We start from the raw sequence: 20,403 nt of genomic DNA, 5'->3' as shown, positions 1-20,403 counted from the left end.
TCCCCAAAGGAGATGTACAAAAGGCCAGTAAGCACATGTAAAGATGTTCAACATTAATAATCATTAAGGAAATGAAAATCAAAGCCAGGAGGTTGTACCACTTCACACGCACTTGGATGGCTAGAATTTTAAAAAAGGTGATAACAAATGTGGTTGTGCAGAAATTAAAATTCTAATACATCACTGGTGGGGTTGTAAAATCACGTGGCTTCTTTGAAAATCCGGCAACACCTCAAAATGTGAAACGCAAGGTTACCATGTGACACGTACTTTCTACTTTTGCGTATTTTCCAAGAGAATTGAAAGTAGATGTCCACACACTTAGACATGAATGCCTATTGCAACGTTATTTCTAACAGCCAAGAAGTAGCAACCCAAATGTCCATGAATGGATCGATCACATGTGGTGTACTCATACAATGCATGTTATTTGGTTATGAAAAGGGCCCAAGTACTGATACACGCTGCCACATGGATGATCTTGACAGCATTGTGGTAAGTAAAATGCCACACATTGTATGATTCTATTTAAATGAAATGTCTGTTCTGGACAAATTCTATTTGTCTATTCCAGGCCAATCTATAGAAGTAATAAGTGAATTAGTGCTAGAGCTGGGAGGATGAGGGGTCTGTGGTGAGTGACTCTGCAGAGTATGGGTCTCTCTTTTCAGGGTGATGACAATATTCTGAAGTGAGGTTTTGTTGATAGTTGCATAAGTTTTTGACTATCCTGAAAACCACTGAATTGTATATTTTAAATGGGTGAATTTTATAATACATGAACTGTATCTTAATCTTTAAAAGAAATTTAAGAGAAAAAATATAGGATGGAGAGGATGCGATGGAGCATGGACCATATTGCTGGAAACAGTGTAAGACAACAATTGAAGTAACTTGGATATTTGTTCAGGAGAAGATTTTGCGGGGGGGGCGGGGAAGTATTGTCTTCCTTCTGAAGTTGATCTCATTGTCTGTGTTAAGAGGATAGTAGGCTCAAGTCTCTAAAAACAGTGAGACTTTAGCAAAATATTTAACCCACCCTTCGTGAATGTCTCACTTAGGAAAGGGGCTAGCATTCCTTTCTGCCTTTCGTAACACTGCCGTGGTCTTCAACTGTATAAGGAATGTAAAATCATTAAACCTGTAAACACATCATTTTCATTTTAGATGCTGACAGCAGTGCTTATAGACCCCTTCCACATACTGGAACCTATAGAAAATCTGTACCGTGCCGACACAGTGAGGTTAACAGACAAGCCTGCTCATGGCTATTGCATATCTGGGCTGTCCTGAGTCCTACTGGGCTCTCTATTCAGAGAGCTGAGCAGACAGTGGTGACGTCTGGGGACCTCTGCAGTTGTTAGAATCCTGGGTGAGGGTGGCAGGGCGCTGCCACTGGCCTCTAGGTTATAGAATCAGGGATGATGTGAAGCATCGTACAATGCACAGGACAGCTCTGCGACCAGTATCCGGCCCCAAATGTCAGTAGTGCGGAGATGGAAACTCGGCTGCAGTCCATAGCTACGACACACTTGGGACCTCTGCTAAAAGCATGATGGGCATAAACTAGGGTGATAGGTTAATACCAGGGACGGGTGGTGGGCTTTAGCCAAGGTCATTAGGAGAGTCATCCCTGAAGAGGTGACACTGAGTTGACAGCCATGCAAATGGCATAGATGGCAAAAGAGATTCCCAAATGGGAAGTATTGACAGAGTACATATTTGGAAAGCTGTGGTGCGGAAGACATTGAGGTAGGACGTTGTGGATTTGGTGTTGATTCGGTGTTTCTGTGTTAATTTGGTGCTCGAACAATATAGACGGCGCTGCTTCTGCCACAGAGCTGTGACTCTGTTATAACCACCTGCTCAGCGAGACCTTTGTGTTCTGAGCCTCCTCCGCGACCCTTTCTCTCCCTACGGGGAGTTTCTTCTCCCATATCTCCTAGAACGATGTAGCGATCAGTATGTGGAAGACGTAAGTACGCGTTCATTGCTTTCATTAGTCTCTAGTTCTGTGAAGATTTACCCCCTTGAGCTTGTAAGTTCCTTAAAGACAAGAACTTGGTATTTCTTTTCATCGGGTGCCTGGAAACAGCTGAGAAAAACACTTTCTACTTACTGATACTGATTGCAATGACAGACTGAGGTCTTTTGTGAAATGCCATCTGAGGTAAATACTATTTCCAAATAGTTATGATTTCCAAATTCTAGCTGGGAATCCAAAGCTCAGGCAATAGGGCTAAGTAAACGAGGAGGTATTTTAACCCACTCTGTCTGATGCTGGAATCCACACCTTTCCCAGCTATATTGCCTTGCGTTTTAAAAATTTGTGGATTGAATAGAAAAGAGAAAAGAAAAGAAAAGCTACTTGCCCTCAACCCCCACTCTTTCTTATAAATAGGAGATGCTTCCTTCTGAAAATGTTTTCTTGTCTTTTTTTTTTTTCCCTGTGAGAGATTAGTTTTTTCCCAGTCAGTACTTTTAATTTGTTATGACAGGAATCCATTTTATGCTAGCCACAAACTCTGAAACAAGGCATTTCTAGTCATTTTCTCACCCGAATATGTATGCTTTGCTCCATGCTGCTTGTAATTCATTAAAATGTATGCACTCTGCAAATAGGAAACCAATCTGCAATAAATCAGCTTTCTAGAAAACATTCAGAGAAAGAGCCTGAATGGTCGCTGCCTAAGAATGTACAACCGTGCTTGGTACTTGTGATCTGCTGCCGCTCGTGGGGCCCGTAGACAAATGGCGAATTTGTGTGAAAGTATAAATTAGCGGCTTGCCTTCAGCGTGTGTGCGAGGTCCCACTGACACAATGCCGTTGGATAGTATCGGTGCGGATCGTCACGAGCCTGGGTTCCTTTCACAGAGCACGGTGACACACACCAGGTCAGAATTACAACCTGCTCCAATGACGAGGGAGTAGCACGCAAGAGCTTCAACTCTTTTTCTTTTTCTTTTTTTTTTTTAATCTGAGGCATCTGTGCAGCTTTCCGAAGACCTGGCTCAGGGGTTTGTACACAGTAGGGCATTCGAGTCCTCGGTCGATGAGGAGCAGAAGCCCACTTGGGCTTACAGCACACTGGTAAGCAGAAGAACAGAGCACCAGTCGGGCTTTCAGCCTTAGTCACCACATACAGAGCGCGTCTGTGATGGAATTATCGGGCAGCTGGGAGCAGCCGGGAGTGTGGGCATTCAGGCCCAGATCTCCCCACACCCTGGGCTGCATGTGCCCCTGGGAACCCGAGGCAAGGCGGCCCCCCGTTCCCTGCAGTGAAGGAATCCTGCGGTTTCTGAGGCCAGTGCCTGCAAGGCTGTCTGCTGGTAGATAAGCCTCTGAACCGGGGCAGGCTGTGTATCTGGCGTGCACGTTTATCAAATGTCAGGCGGTATTAATGAGGAGGAAGCTGACCAGCCGGGGCTCCGGGAGGACTGCGGCTGTGTATGAGAGAGGCTGCTTCTCGGCGTCCTATGCCCTGTACGTTCTCTTAATTATTACAGGATGCTATCAGTGAGCCTCTCTTAGCTCTCTGGGGAGAGCTACCATTCTTTGTTACTTATACCTAAAAGTTATTATTTTAATAAAGGCAACAAGGTTTGTCTTCTAAATAGGCCTGCAACACAACATCATTGTTCTCGGCTTCGTGTGGTGCTGTGCGGGTCCGAGTTCTCTTCCAAGAGTCATTAATGACTGCGGGCCCGAGAGCAGTGGGCTCTCCCGCTTACCCTGATGAACTCTGCCTGATCCTCTTCTTGGCATTGTTCCCTTAATGTCTTCATCTAGTTTGCACCTGAAAGCCATATGCTTGCTCCTATTCCGACTGGAACTTGTCCCTTTCCCAACAGTCTGTACTACCTGAAGGGTAGCATATGTCTCAGCTCCCCTTTCCAGCAGAGCAAGGATTTGCATAAGAATTATAGCCGACACTTAACTACATAACCAATATTTGTTGAATGAATAGTCTGAATAGGGTTTCAGTAAATATGTGCTGCAAGAGTGGAGAGACACAGCTGTTTGGTTTTACATTCAGGGGCGATCAGCACAGCTAGAATGTGAACGTGTCGAAGACGGGGGTGTGCATCTCCAAGTGCAGGAGTCCAGGCGCGCTATCTGGCGAGGCACCATAGAGGTTGCTGGTAGCGGAGCCCCTCAAACCAATGTCCAGGTGGAAGACAGGGGAGCCAAGGGCTGCAAGATCATGGGAAAGGAATCAGATTTACTTTCCTCGAACACTCTCTGTGTACCGTATCCATCCCAGGAAGAGAGAACAGAGGCCAGAGCTTTGGAAGGATATTCTAAAGAAGAGGAAAACTCATAAATAAAGGATTCTGGCTTTTGGGTATAATGTCCCTGGTACCAGTAACCTCTCTCTCAACAAGGAGATAGAGGCCTCTGATAGACGTGGTCCCCATTTCCTGCAGTTGCCCCTGAGTCTGTGTCTTAGGCAGTTCCCAGATCAACAGCTTTCTGGAGCACACGTCGCCTTTGTCTTGGCTCCTCCCCCACAGAATGTAGTGATCCTACGTGTGTGTGTGTGTGTGTGTGTATACACATGCAGGCATTCAGCAGGGGCTGGACATTCAGTTGCTGAATGTGACGCAGGCATGCGGGAGGCTGCAGAGCCTGTGGAGGCAAGGCCATCGGTGACAGAACGGGGAAACCCACAGCCCAGAGAAAGTCACTAGCAGAGACCAAGGAACACACCTGAAGTGGCAGGAGAAGCTTTTGGCCCTGCAGGAAGAGAAGAAAGGGCTCTTCCTTCAGCTCAAAGGTTTACATGTGCAAGAAAACCAGAGGAGAAAGAGCAGAGTGACCCGACTCTGCCCGCCCTCTGACACCTGCTGCTTGTCGGCAGAGCCTTCCCCGCACACACTGGAACTCCCCTCCTTTGCTTATGGGGGAGCCCTGGAAGACACGGTCCCCAGGCACCCCCATGGCAGCTGACACAGCCACACGGATGTTTGGACTCCAAGTACTTTGGGCTCAGCTGCTGCTTTTGCAGAGACCGCAGAGCACGGGCAGTTCCAAGGCGGCCCAGGTGGCACCTAGGGACGGCTCAGCCCCACCTCCGTATGGGGCCACGCCACCCTTCTGTAGTCCTCGTCCGGCATCTCCAGCAGTGCAGCACCCATCTCCAGCACGGCCCTGTGACTGCAATGCCTTGTGGCCCACCCGGACAGCATCACTCCAGCCCGGCAGCGCTCTGTCTTTACAAAAGCAGATGGAACACGCCAGCCAAAAGACTGGCTTCTCAGACTCATCCTCTCTGTGCTCCTTGGGGTACAGCCCCCAGAATGCTTCCCTTCCCCCAGCAACGTGTGCGGATGCAACCAGCAGGAAAGTCATGCTTTGTAGCTACAAGCCAACCTGGCCCTGGGCTCCCCCTCGTCTAGCACAGCCAGACCCATGGTTGTACCACAACTAGCCAGTTCATACCTCCTGTCTCACCTCCAGCCCCTGCCACGAGGGAGGGGTGCTGTCCCAGTCCCAGGGCGATGAAATCTATCTGCCCCTGAGAAACAGAACAACACGCAGGCATGTTTATATGTGGACATGTGTGTACACACGTGTGTGTGTATGCATGTGTGTATACGCACACACTTCTTTATCTCCATATTATAATTCTTGGGTTTGAGTCTTGGAGACGTTTTTAATGCTGGTCCACAATTCACTAGTTATGTGACCGTCTACATTAACTTCCTAAGTTCGTTTTCCCTTCCTGAAAATATAATAGTATCTACATCATAGGACTGATTTTCATTTTTTAACATAATTTTTCCATATTGATAGAAACATTGAGCAGAAAACACAGTTCTTAAATCCTCCCTTCTCTCCACCCTCCGCTGTCCTTATTCCTAATCCTTCCATTGGTGTGGCAGATTTTTTACAATCGCTGAACCAACATTGAAACATTATTAACTACAGTCCATGGTTTCTGTTTAGGAGTTCTCTTTTTGTCTTGTACACTTCTGTGGGTTTTGCCAAATGTGTAATGTCATCTTTCCACCATTACGGTAACATAGACAAGAGCTTCACTGCCCTAAAAATCCCATGTGTTACACCCATGTGTCCCTCCCTCCATCTCCCTTCTACTGTCTCTGTAATGTTGCTAATGTAAATGATACTGTGTTTTTAATTTCAGATTCCACACGTTCATGCCAGAATATAGGAAATTAGTTGACTTTTGTATATTAACCTTGCATCCTGCGACCCTGTTATAATCACTTATTCTAGTTTTTTTGGCCTTTTAAAAAATTTTATACATAAACAATCCTGTACCCTATGAACAAAGACATTTAAATTTTTTTTTCTTCCTCCTCTGTATGCTTTTTTTTTTTCCTTAACACATTAGCTAGGTCTTCTAGTAAAGCATTGAATAGGAGTGATGAGAGGGGCCATCCTTCTCTTGTTCCCTATTTTAGGGGAAAGCATCTAGTTCTTCAACAGTAAGTATATTTTTAACTGTAGGTTTGTCTATTTCTAGATTAAAGATAATTTTTTTATCATAAATGGGTGTTGGACTTTGTGAAATCCTTTTTTTGCATCTATTGATATGATCATACAATTTTTCTTCTTTGGCCTATTGATATGAACTTACAGTAACTGATTTCTGAGTGTTAAACAAGCCTTGCATACCTGGAATAAATTCCACTTGGTCATGGTGTATAATTTTTTAATATGCATTGCTTGATTTGATTTGCTAATATTTTCTTGAAGGTTTTTACATGTGAGATACTGGTTGGTAATTTTCCTTTGCCATAAAGGATTTTTCTAGTATTGATATTAGGATAATGCTGGCCTCATAGAATAAGGTGTGAAGTATTTCCTCTGCATCTGTTTTCTGGATGTGATTATATAGAACTGGCATTGTGTCTTAATGAAATATTTGGTAGAATTCACCAGTGAATCCATCCGGGCCTGGTGCTTTCTGTTCTTTTGAGTTCCAGTGGTTTGAATGTAATGTGCCTACACTGGTATTTATCCTATTTGATTTTCTCTGAGCTTTCTGGATCTGTGGTTGTGTCTGTCATTAATTCTGGAACATTCTTTTTTTTTTTTAAGATTTTATTTATTTATTTGACAGAGAGAGAGACAGCCAGCGAGAGAGGGAACACAAGCAGGGGGAGTGGGAGAGGAAGAAGCAGGCTCCCAGTGGAGGAGCCTGATGTGGGGCTCGATCCCAGAACATCGGGATCACTCCCTGAGCCGAAGGCAGCCACTTAACGACTGAGCCACCCAGGCGCCCCTAATTCTGGAACATTCTAAGCCATTTTCCCCAATTATTCTGTTTCTTTCTCCCTCTTCTGGCATTCCCATTACACATGTGACAACTTTTGTGATTGCCCTTCAGTTGTTGGTTATTCTGTTCTATATGCTCCTTTTTCTCTTCATATTTGGTTTTGTAAGTTTGGTTTAGAAGTTTCTTAGGTTTTCTGACTCCGTGCTTCCATTACCCATTTGTTCTAGCATGCTCTCTACTTTTACATTAGAGCCTATAGAATATTATTCAGTTACTTTAAATTCCCTGTTGATAATTCCAGAATTTCTGCCATATCTGAGTTTGGTTCTGAGTCTTACTTTGTCTCTTCAAATTGTGGTGGTGTTTGTTTGTTTGTTTGCTTTTTGCATGGCTTGTGATTGTTGTTGTTGAAAGCCAGATATGATGTATTGGGTAAAAGGAAATGAGGTAGATGGGCCTTTGTTGGGAGGTTTTATGTTTATTTGTGTGTTAGACTGTGTTTACTGTAGCTGTTGTGTCAAAGGCTAAAATTTCCTCTAGCATCCATGTTTTCTTCCAGTCTGTTTTCTTTGGGTTTCCCTGGAAGCTCCTGCTTAATTGATTCTGAGACTTGCAGTCTTGTAGCTATAAACTCCTGGATTCTATAGAGAAACAGAACCAATGAGAGATTCATATTTATATATTGGTATTTACAATCTGCTGTCTGTAAGTTGGAGATCCAGGAATGCCAGTGGTGTAATTCAGTCCAAATCTGAGGATCTAAGAACCAGAGACACTGATAGTATGGATTCCAGTCTGGGTTTGAAGACCTAAGAACCAGGAGTCCTGAGAGTAGATGATTGATGCCCTGGCTTAAGCAGTAAAGCAAGAAGGGTCAAATTTCTTCTTTCCTCCACCTTTTTGTTCTATTCAGGCCCTCAACCAAGTGCATGATGCACTTGGGGAGGACAAACTGCCTCACTGAGTCCACAGATTCAGATGCGGATTTATCCAGAAACACTCTGACACACACACACACAGATTTAATATTAAGTCAAATACCAGGCACCCTATGATCTCGTCAAGTAGACACCTACAGTTAACCATCACGGGTAGAAAGGCGTAGAGGGGACAGGATTCGGTCTGTAGTCCTATCATTGGGTCTCAGTCTTGTAGTGAGCCCAGGTGAGCTCTTTCCTTCCCCCTCATCAAAGGCTAGAGGGACCTGGAGCTGAGTGTGTTCTTCACCCAGTTTGGTTCATCTTTCCCCTGAGTGCAGGCCTTGTAAACGGAACAAAGGGCCCTGAGTGTCCTTCGGAATCACAAGTATGGGGACTCCCCCCTATCTTCAGGGTGAACACCTGATAGCATTCCTAAGAGGTAACAACTGTGAGATGGTGGAGGAAGCTCCCCTAAGGCTGGGCCTCTGGGTGTTGTTAACTCTCCAGCTGGTCACACTGAACCTCCAGCAGCACATCAGGGAGGGTTTAAAGCATTCTTGCCCACACTGGCTCTACCCGGGCATTTCTGATGCTGGGCTTCTGCTGCCAGTAGGTTAGCTGTGAATCTGGGTATCACCCCTTCCATCTCTCCAGTGTTCAAAGCAGCAATTAACCCTGTGACCTCACTTTTCCAATGGCTCTAAGAAAAGTGATTGATTTTCAGCTCACCTTTCTTTCTCGTGAGGATAAGAGTGTTCGTTTCTAAACGCTTCACGTATCAGATTGAAAACCACTGTATTTAAATATGAAATGTAATATCCGTAGAAAGTGCTTCGTGCGATGCATGGCACAAAGTAAGACTATATTGTTAGCTGTTACTGTAATTTATTCCATCAAATTTTGTGTCTAATTAAACAAGCTATAATAGGCATCGAAAAGTCAGTACATCTGTCTGAGCATATTAGAAAATTATCTCAGTACAAAATGACAGGTTTAGGGAAATAATTTACGATGGTCAGAGGTCTTGGCAATCAGAATTCCAGGATGATACCGGCATGAGGAGCAATCTGAGTCAAGAGCTGGGCCAGAGAACCTGGGACAGGAGGGAGCAGGGAGCAACAGGAGGGAAAATAGCGAAAATTAGGCTTGCGGGAGTGGAAGTTTGGGAATATAGAAAAGGTGACGAAGGGGGTAATAGCCTCTTTAGATGGTTTGACCCATAGCAGAATTGATACAGCCAGCCTTGCCTTTTGTATTCAAAGATGGTTCTTCTGATGGGATTGCTATTTGTGCCGAGCGGTTTATTGTGAGAATGGCCGCCCTTTGGTCCACAGCTGTCACCACTGTTTAGAGCAAAGCTGTCATAGATGTGTGCCCTGCCCAACCTCTCTGCTCAGACGGAGCCGCCTCCTCTCTGATTACTGTGGGTTTACTTGCCCTGCGCGCTGCTCAGTTTTTCAGTCGTTCTCAGTCATTCAGAATCGCCACAGTGTTTGAAGAGCAAAGCGACCCTTCCATGCGTGCCCCCCCCCCCACTTGTGGTCCTATCCGTTCACTGTGAACTGTTTGCTTGTGGCCTATTTTCTCAATACTCCTTGCCTAGCACAGTTTCTGGTTTTTGTTTGTGAATATCATTGCTGAGCAATCCCAAGAGCTTGGCTTCCTTCCAGGACCTCATGATCAACAATCTTGCTTTCCTTTTTGGTGTCAGCATTGGTGTGTAGTCCCACCTGGTGATGTCGCTGTGGAAGACCAATTTTATGTGTATAAAAGCGCAAGGATCGTCCTCGCAGGCCTAGAGAAAGTTGTGCTATGACTGCACCATGAACTTGCAAGTTGGGCCAGACCTTGATTCTCGTATTAGTTTCCTAAATAGACTAGATCGTATGACTCACTTGGGGAGGTTGCTTAAAATACAGATATGTGGAACAGCCATGGAACGGCTGAAATAAACTTAGGAAAGGAGCCTAGAAACCTGTATTTTAAATAGCAACTGTAACATGGCAAGTCAGGTGACAGATGGACAGCAGGGACGACACACAGGCGCGTGCGCATGCACGCTCATGTCCACGCGCCCACACGGAAGCAAGGACTCCATTTCCATAGTTTCCCAATTCATTTAGTTAGGGAACAGAACCTAATGGAAGTGGGGTGGCTCAACCCAGCAGGGACAGATGTGCCTGCAGGTAATTGCCATGCTCCGCCTCCTATCCATACTTTGCTGCTGGGGACACTTGAGATAGGTGGGGTCCTGCTAGGATTGAAAAAAGAGTGAAACACTTGGCTCTATTCCTTTTTTTGTTGTTTGTTCACTTCATGGGTGTATGTGTGTGTGTTGTTAATGAGGTTTCTATTATCATTGGAGAAGATGTTACCCTAAAATGTTGGCATTTCCATATAAGGCAGGAATCAGCAAACTGCCCATGACCAATTTTTGCACTGCCTTTGAGCTAAGAATGATTTTTGGATTTTTAAATGGCTGGAGAAGATCAGAAGAAGAAGGCTTCATCCCATAGGAATATTATATGAAGTTCAAATGTCAGTTTTACTGGGAGCCAGACACGCTTGTTTCTTTTCCTGCTGTCTGCCACTGTTTTTGCCCTGCAGCGAGAGCTGCCCAGTTGCCGTGGGGGCGATGTGGCCTGAAAGGCTGGGATACTCAGCAGCTTGTCTTCATGGAAAAAGCCCGTCAACCCCTGATTTCAGGGAATGCTGACAGGTGTCAGGCTCTCCCGGGCCCTGGTTCAAGCACAGCACCACCGGGTCCCACCCTAACTCTCGGAGGAGGCAGTTAGTGCCCACGTGGTCCTGAACACACACTCTTCCTGCTCCCTGCTCGCCAGGGCCCTGGCAACAATTCCCCGCATTTGAGCCTGACCTTGACTTCGATCCTCCGCCTGGAGGTTCCCCTCCTGAGTTTGGGTGGAAGAGCGCAGTGACACTGCATTGCTCCTCAGCTGATCCTGCAGGTTTCACGTGGTCTGGAGAGTTGAGGAAACACCGACCAATGGAGGAAAGGAAGGACTTGCTTGCTGAGAAGTCAGATCATGTGCGAAAGGTATTTGCCGCTGACCTTGGAAGCAGCAGACCTGACCTCGGTTCTCTGCCCGCCTTCCTGGTCCTTCCAGCAGGTAGAGAGCGGCTCTGGAGGCGTGTGAGTTTCTGACAACGTTGAGGCAGCGCGTCACATTCTTCAAAGGCAAACAGATGAGAAGCTTCCCTTATTCAAGTGGAAAGCGTTGTTTCAAGTGGACACCAGGAGCCCCCCGGGGCTCCCGTCATTACTTGGAGTGTCAGCTTTTAAAAACATAAGGGCCAGAAGGCTTAAGGTGGGGAAGAGAAAAAGTTAATAAAGAACAGTCACGGTGCACTCTGACTGACATTTGAATTTGTAATCTGCCTTCCTAATTAGCATTAAAGCTTTCCCTATTTGGCAGAAAAGCTAGGCGACTGAACTTGAACTTCCAAAGAGATGTTTTAACAGCTGCTCACCATCCTAAGATGAATATCGGTAATTAGAACTATTATCGCTTTCTGTCATCAGTACAGCTACTATTATTAATCCTCAACAGGGAAAGCCATGATGCTAATAATGCTGGCTGTACCAAGCTATGAAATCCTGCTTGCCATTCCCTGCTCTAGAGAAGAAGCTATTTATAAGAGCAAAATAGCTATTAGGAGGAGGACCTGGTAGCTGTTTAATGTGTTGATGATCCGGAATAGCCAGCTAAGAGAATTCTGGAGAATGACCCCACCTTTCATCCTGCTTCTTGATGGTTTAAAGGATTCCGGGATTTCTTCTAGAGCCGTGGAGGTTAGGCGTTGTAGACCTTGGCCTCTCAAAGGTGACACCTCCACTGAATTTGCAAATAGCTGAGCTCACTATTGAACAACAATTAAAGATACCTCAGGTGTAATTACTAGGGACCTGAAAAAAGAGATAATAGAAAAAAACGGTTTTGATATTTATAAAACAGTAAGTCTGTTGCTTAGACGTAGCCCGAGCAACCGTGTACAGTAGTTTAAAATGTATGCTTTGCCATTACCTTCCTCATCCATTATTTTGAAATTGCAGGCAGGGAATATTGCCCTAGGTCATTCATCTTTTACTTTTATTTGATATTCAAGGAGAATAATTAAGCTGTGTCTGCCAAACCAGGTGCTAAATATACCCAAAACCAGACCAAAAAACAAACAAAAACACCCCACGCTTGTAAATGTATAGATCAAAAGGGTTAAAGATAGAAGACTGAAACAAATTAATTTTCCATTTTATTTATCTAAATTTTGATTAATTAAATGTGATTCCATCACTAGTTGCTAAACATTTATCAGTGATTCAAGAAAGGGCTTGATCAATAACCTTAAGGCAAAACCCTCAGACATATCATTACATGAATTCGTTTTTAAGTGGGAAGATATTGACAGGATTCCCACCCCCACCCCCAGCTATATAATCTATTTCCCCGTATTGTTTGGCTGAGGTCAGAATTCTGATATAAGTGTAGAAACGAAACAAACTAGAGTCTCTAAAACTATTTCCCAAGTGAAATAAATGAATGAGAAATAGACATTCCATAGCCTTCTCTTGCAGGATGGGAACATACTGAGACCTAACAAGACCTTTTGAATTTCGTCTATTTCCCAGACTTTACCCGGGGGCATTTTCAGGGCATGCTGTTGTCACTGTTTACCCCTCAGTGTTCCCCAGAACCCTGTGAAGCACGCTGTGGGAGGTGCCGGTCTAGGCATGAGGCTCCTGGTAATAAATGAGCTTGAGCCGGAATGGATGTGGGGTGTTTGCATTCATGCAGGACCGAGGCAGGGGTGCTGGCTGAGAAGGAAGCAATGTGGTCCTCAGTGCGAGCATCTCCGGAGGCCCTGTGTTCATGCTCAGTGTGCTGAGGGGGTGCACCCGGGGGAGCGGGAGAGGCATCCTCGGAGCCCCAGCGAGGTGCTCGCCTCACTGCCTCAGCACCTCCTCTAAGTGGCCACATTCTTTTTAAGAGCAAGGATTTTTCTGTCTGGTCGTATTTTGGATGACATTTCTGCATATTTCCTAAGTTTATTTTTATGTTACCCAAATCCTCTGCAATGAGGTTGGGATTCATGATTTTTGGTGTAGAAGTAAGGATACATTCATGCACTTTACTATTGGTGTCGATAGGTTTATAATATACGTTATAAATGAAGTGGCTTCAAATGCTTATGACCCCTTGTTGGTCCGTGATGAGTTTATGATAAGGAAAAACAATATAGTCAGTTTTTTTAAAACCAAAATGTATTTAATTTAAAACAGTGTCTTAGGAGATTGATTTTTTAAATGTTTGAATGAGTGTTCATCTATTCAAGATGAAGGACAAACATAGTTTAATATGATTTTGTTTTTAGATAGTCTTACTTGGGAAAGGGTTGTCCCCTCGTTGTTTGACGTAGTTACAAAAAGTTGACTGAGTTGCTAGCCTTTGTAAGAGTTAACGCTTCTTGAAGTTGGTTCCTCCGACTTTTCTCCGCTTTTCCACCCCCACCCCAGCCAGTAAAAATGCTGAGTCTCAGTGTGCTGGCCACTCCTTTTTTGTCTTTCTCCCTTTCTTTCCTAACATCCGTATAAATGTGTACACTGAAGGAGTGTTGGGGCTTGAAGTAGGTTTCCTCTCTGTGAAGCTCTTTGGTCCCTAACAGAAGTGAATCTTCATCCTTGGTTCTTCCACATCCATCCCACACAGAACTAATTGCCCTGGACTGAACCTGTCACTCAGTCCTTCCCTGAAAGCTGATGAGCCAGGGATCCCATCAACATCTCAACATTGCAATAACTTCTCTAATAGGAACATTGTAGGATAATTAAACTAAGATATAAGAGAGGAAGGGATCCTGGAAACGATCTAGATCAACCCTTTCATGTTATAACTGAGGAAGCCAGATGTCCTGTGATGAATACATATAGTTGCCTTGATAACCAGCTAATGAAACTTAAAGTGTTTCCATCATTCCTACAGGAAAGGAAAGGACTTTCAGTTGTATTAGGATAAGTTAATGCAAGAGAAGATAATATTCATCAAAGCAGAGGTTCGGGAAGAATCAAGGACTATATTTTGTACATTCCATTCTGCCATGTGATCAACCTTATTGAATATTTGCCTATAAGAAGAGTGCTAGCAAAATAAGAAAATTCATATTCACAAAGGGCACCGTTGGCATTATTTCTTATTTAAGTATTTATGCGATCATCTCATACAAATTTTCAGTCCAAATAATCAACCATGGAATTCTGTCTTCAAATTTTGTGTTTAAAAAAAATGAAGAAAAATATCACTACCATACATAGTTGGTGTTTCAAAATCCTAGTGTTATTTTCAGTTTTTCTCTGAGGAAAGCAATTTTCTCTGTTGAATAATATAGAAATTAAGCCTGAGTGCTCCTCATTAGAAAGGACAATTTTGGTTACTGTAATATTGTAATTCACGTATTCTTATAAATATTCTGGTGCATTCCTCACCTTGGAAATTTTCTCATTTAAAACATGGACTATCATTTTCTCTTTCCTGAATTGGCTTGGTGTTGATTTTTTTTTAAATTGAGGGTAATGTTCTTTAATTCATTTCAATATAATTGTTTTTATGATTCTAAAAATACCCAGGATATACTCTTCTACCTGGAAAAGCAATAGAAAAACAACATTCGAGAAAATAGCTTACTCATGACCCCAAATGACTGTCTTTCAGTAATAATAATAGCTGTCATTATTGAGTATTCATTATGTGTCAGACCTCCAGGGCTTTATTTCTATTCACTTGCTGAATTCTTAGGAACTCTCTGACCTAAGTGGTATTAAGCCTCTTTTACAGATAAAGAAACTTGGTAAGAACCCTCACCTAAAAAGGGACACGTGGGGGAGCCTGGGGGGCTCAGTTGGGTTAGCATCCAGTTCTTGGTTTCTGTTCAGGTCATGGTCTCAGGGTTGTGAGATTGAGCCCCACATCGGGCTCCATGCTTAGTGGGAAGTCTGCTGGAGAGTCTCTCTCCCTCTGCCCCTCGTGCTCATTCATTCTGTTTCTCTCCCTCCCTCCCTCCCTCTCTCTCAATTTCTCTCTCTCATAAAACAATCTTAAAAAAAAAAAAAAAGGGACACATGGAGGATTTGGATCAAGATCTGTTGTCCACCCAACACCAGACTTTTCATTTTTATGTTGCCCTGCCTTGCCATCTAAGGGGATGGGCAGAAGGGCTTTACTGGAGACCAACCTGGAGCTTTGTTGTGCTCCTTGGACAAGGTGCCGCCCCAGTGGACACTGGAGCAGGGCGTGTGGCCAGGGCGGTCCTAAGGATGGTGAGGCCAGCTGCTCATGAAACGTTGAGTCAAGGGACATGTTCTATCACTTTAAAATTTCCTTTTCAAGAAGAAGCTTTCAGGGGCCTCTCTTGACTGCCAGTGGGCTTGGCAGGGATACTTCTTTTGTACTATGAAAGGAGGTGAGAGCTGTCTTAGAAGTAAAGAGAAAAAACCAATCTTAACGCTGTCTATAATCAGTTCCTGAAGTGTGTTTCTTGACTAGTTGATGTTCCTGTTGAAATTGCATCTGGGCAACATGCCTATTTTTTTTTTTTTTCTTTAACACTTTGGTCTAGACCAACAGATCTTCTCAAAAGGGTTTGGGCAGTGCTCACTTAGGCAGCACATAACCTGAAACTGAAACGGAGGGTTTGGGTGGTAGTGCCAGTGTGGTGATGGTCACGTGTTCAAGGCGTGAAGGTAAGGTGACATACCCGGACCAGCATGATGCCTCCTGATCCCAGTCCTCTCTTACCTGGGTCCAGTTTCCTGCTGGACTGAAGGTGGGAGCAAAGGCAGATACCGATGAGGTTGTGTGGCTGGAGCGAGCGGGGGAACAAGGGGAGCAGATCGGAGGGCGCGGCCTCAGCTGGGCGGCTGCTCTTTTGCTCGGGTCGTGGTTTCCATACAGGAATGAAGGGCTAGCATGGCATGTGTTCTGATTTTCTAAGAGCTGAAAAATCCAGCTTTCTATGTAAAAATCGCCTAATTTTAGTTCTTACATTTGATCAAAGATTATTTTTACCCAAATTAATACCATGCAAGTTAAGGGAAATAAATCTTCAGAGTGGATTTCAGTCTGTGGACCCACTAGTTTTTAAATGCTTTGGTTGTTTATTCTGCTATCAAGCCATCTAGAAAGCTGTGATATAGGGAGGACACATAGTATTTCTAGCTTTCAGGTGAGGAAACTGAGGCATGCAACATCACCACTTGCAGCCATCTCAGCTGAAACAAAAACTCACCAGAGCCAGTCAGCCTGACTTCAGATCCTATTCCACCGTTGACATTCAGTGTGACTTTGAGCAACTCACCTCTGTGTGCCTGGCTGCTTCTGAGAGATCACGCTCATTCTGATGTCACAAGGTTGGCGTGAGGATTAAATGAGATGATGAGGACATAGGAGGCATAAACCTTCAGCTGCTTAGTAATGTGTCACTTTAATGGTAATAACAGTCGTTTGCATTTTTGCTATCAGTACGGCAGGAAAGAGGAGATTTGCCAGAATCCCGATTTCTAAACAGAAATTATGTCAATGATATGATAGAAACATAGCTTAGATCTTGTCAGAGTGTCGTCTTTAGAAAGAGCTCACAAGCGGGGTGCCTGGGTGACTCAGTTGTGGGGTCAGCTGGAAAATCTTTCCCTGTCACTCTGTCCTTCCTGCTCATGTTCTCTCTTTCGATATAGATACATACATACCTACATACATAGGTCTTTTGAAAAATAAAAAAATGAAAGTAGTTGAAGAGCGTTATTTTGATTTCTGTTACAAAGAGTTACAAACTTACTTTTGAGTGAGCAGAACACTTAGGCTATACACATGCACACAATATAAGCCAAGGCACTCACAAGAAATGTACTCTGCCGAGGTACAGCTACAGAACCTCACAAAAGCCCAAGTAGAAAGAAGAGCTTTGCTGATAAGATTCAGAGAGCAGCCACTCGGGTTCCGAGATCAGAACAACAGATCTGATGAGAAACAGGGGGGCCTTGGGAAAGACGACATACATGCATGCGTGTGCGTGCACACACGCACAGACACACACCCCGGGCTGTTTCAGATTGCATTTTACGTTGTGTCAGCTCCAGTGCAACGTGTGTGCAATTAATGTATGTGTTTAAGAAACAGCTCTGAACACCCTTCTAGTTTTGTGTTGGAAAATGCTGAGAAATCCTTTGACGTTTTAGCGGCATTTTTTCTGAAATCTGTGGTGATTTTCAAACCACCTTGCATAAGTTACGTTAACTAATCCCAGCCACCTTGTGTTAATTAAGAGACTCAGTTATGCCACAGTAACCCCTAAATAGCAACGATGTAAGTTTATTCCCCACTCCTGCTGTGCGATCAGTGCAGGTCAGTATGGGGGCTGTGCTCCTTGCGGTCTCTCAAGGACTACGACTGACAGGCGCTCCATTTCGACCTCCGATTCCATGATCACATGGCATGAGTGAGGGTTTACCCTTGTTTCTCCCCCCTCCTCTCCGTGACCTCTGGAGTCCTGAAACATCAGCTTTGCCCCTTGGTGGCGAAGAGGACAGACTGCAAGGAGCAGTCCTGATTGCTTCAGTATGATTAGACTGTGTTTCCTAAGGTAGTGCTCACAGTTCGTTAGGTCTGAGCGATGAGTTTCTCATAGAGAAATTGAGTGAAAAGTTCAACGGTTTTTTATTACGTGGATTTTAATCACGTATCAAGTGACAAGATAATCCATCAGCCAGGGTGGAAGAAGAAACAGATGATGGGGCTGGGAGCAGGGCTGTGACTTCAGGGTTAGAAGACTCTTTTGATCTGCCTCTAGCCTAAGTAGCATGGTGCTGGCCGTGGCTATTGGATGGTGCTGTCCCCAGCCCCAAACTTGTCCCCTCGCTGCTCCAGACCGACGTCCTCATGTTCACTGTGGGGTGGCTGCAGTGGAGTGAAGTGGGACCTAATGAGGAAGTCTTCGCTTTGGTTGTGTTCCTCCCCTTGAAAGTTGGCTGGGAAGAGCCTCCCTGCTCCCAGGAGTGGGGTATTTCAGGTCCTAACGTTAGAGAATTGCTAAACATTTGAATTACTTGAATTTAAGTGTCATTTAGCTTGATCTATGCATGGTTGTTTAGACACCGGGTGTATCTCGCGCACACACGGAGGGGAGACGTCTATCAACTGTGCTTCTGTTAACTCACAAACGGGCTATGCTGGAGTCAGTGCTGCTAAGGGTTTAAGAAAAGACAGGAGACTCTCTGGGGGCAGATATGGAGTGTAAGCATTTAACATGTCAACTTAGTAAACATTTACCCAACTGCACCATTCGGAGCTCAATCATTGGAAAGCTTGGGATAGGGTAGATTCAAAGATCACAAGGATTTAGTCTTGGAGCCTAGGTGACCGGTAGAGTACTTCCCCTTCTCATATCATCCAATCTAGTATTCGGTCCTACTAGTCTAAGGTAACACACCCCTCGATCTGAAATACTTCTTAGTTATTAAATCTAATATTAAATCCAATTGTCATTTTTTTATTCCTCATCGTATGTGTCCTTTCTTGGAAATTTAATAAAACCAGTCCCTCCCTCCTTAAAACCTTTGCCTTGTCTTGTGTGTCCCCACTCTCCTAGGTTCTTTGGGGTCTTACGGGCTGTCACTTGGTGGTTCCTTGTAAACTCAGAGTTCTCCGGGCCTCCCTTCAACATAAGCAGTCACCACAGCTACTTATGCACTAAACTTGCCTGAAGTAATTTCATTACCATTAATATGCATATACAAATGTGTCTAAAATCCATGTCACTCGTCCATTTATTTTTTACTAAAAATAGACCCACACATTTAATCACCTACTCGGCATTCCAATCATTTCTCACTCAAACTATTCCAGGCTGGAGCTCAACATTTTCCTCCTCCTCCTTCTGTTTACATTTTAGTGAAGGACAGTATCTGGCCCCAGGCTGAAATCGAGTCTTCTTGGTTCTTCTTTTCATCCCTGAACTTAAATTCTGTTTATTTGACCTTGTCAGAATCTTACAATTCTGATCCTCCCCCCATCCCACTTGGTGTAGTTTGGGGTTAGAGCCCTCTTTTCCTGTGTTGTCTTAACAACTGGGCCATACTTCTGTCATATCATATCTTCCATTGTGTTATGATTCCTTAATTTTACTTAACTTTTTTCCACTGTTGATAATGACTTCCTTGAGGCTGGAAACGATCCTCTGTTTCTGAATCCCTAGTACTGATATGGTTTCTTTAGTATATAGATACACCACAGAAAGATGAGTTTAGAAGTGCAGAGATGGTAATAAAGCTGTGCTTGACAACTTTGCTTTCTGAAAGCAAGTTTAATTTAATGTCAGGTTTTCCATGAGGGATAATGGATCTGCAGCCAGAGATGGGGACATGATCTATGTGGGCAACGTACCCGATTCAGGGAGTGGTCAGCGGGACTGGTAGGAACCTCCCATCTCTCTCCCTTACATCTTTGATCTGGGAGAAAAAGAAAAAAAAAAAAAGGTAGAATTATAGCTGTTTTTTTTTTTTAACCCCAATATAACTGTAATAATGTTGGCCTAAAAATAGTTTTGCTTAATAGACAAGTAGAATAAAAGGAGAGGGTAAAAAGAATTCATAATTCTTAAAAGACCTTGTAAATACATGGGAAGTGCTCATTCCTAGTATAGAACGTCAGGACATTCACATTAAAAACAACCCAATTGTTACAGTTTTTTTTTTTTTTTTTTTTTTTTTTGTTACAGACTTTTTAGACAAAAGCTTTCATTTTGTTTTGGGATTTTCTCTGGGGAACTGAGAGAGTCAGAAGAGGAAGTGTAAGAGATTAGTGAGATTTCCACAATGATTCACAGAAATTCAGAACGAAAGAACACCTGTGCAGTTAGCAGGAGTGACTTCTCTTAAAATTGAACTTCTCCGACTAGAGTTGGAAAACACCATCTTCAAAAAAAAAAAAAAATGACAGCACTAGAGATGAGGTACTGGTACTGTCCTTACTGGCGAAGTGACAGATATGCGGTCATCATCATGTCTTTGGTAGGTTTTCTGGGCCACTCGGTAGGACTTCATTTATAAGTATAAGAGTCCTTCCAATGTAGGCAGAGAGAGTTGTATATTTCCCCTGATTTTATTGTGGCCATATTCTGTGCACCACGAGCTCTTAGGAGGAACAGTAGTAAATAAACCCATGAAGTAAAGA

The 20,403-nt window shown here is 43.9% G+C and overlaps 1 protein-coding gene and 1 pseudogene across 3 annotated transcripts in view; both read left to right on the top strand.

Moving 5' to 3' along the window:
* The window catches only part of PRKG1 (protein kinase cGMP-dependent 1), a 1,188,324-nt gene that overhangs the window by 859,071 nt on the left and 308,850 nt on the right, over nt 1-20,403 (top strand). The gene's annotated exons all lie outside the window — the stretch shown is intronic.
* On the top strand, nt 472-5,523 carry LOC121101252 (annotated as a pseudogene).

The sequence above is a fragment of the Ursus maritimus genome, unplaced genomic scaffold (assembly GCF_017311325.1).
Source record: "Ursus maritimus isolate PB19 unplaced genomic scaffold, ASM1731132v1 scaffold_7, whole genome shotgun sequence".
NCBI lineage: Eukaryota > Metazoa > Chordata > Mammalia > Carnivora > Ursidae > Ursus > Ursus maritimus.
This window is presented reverse-complemented; position numbering and strand designations above follow the sequence as displayed.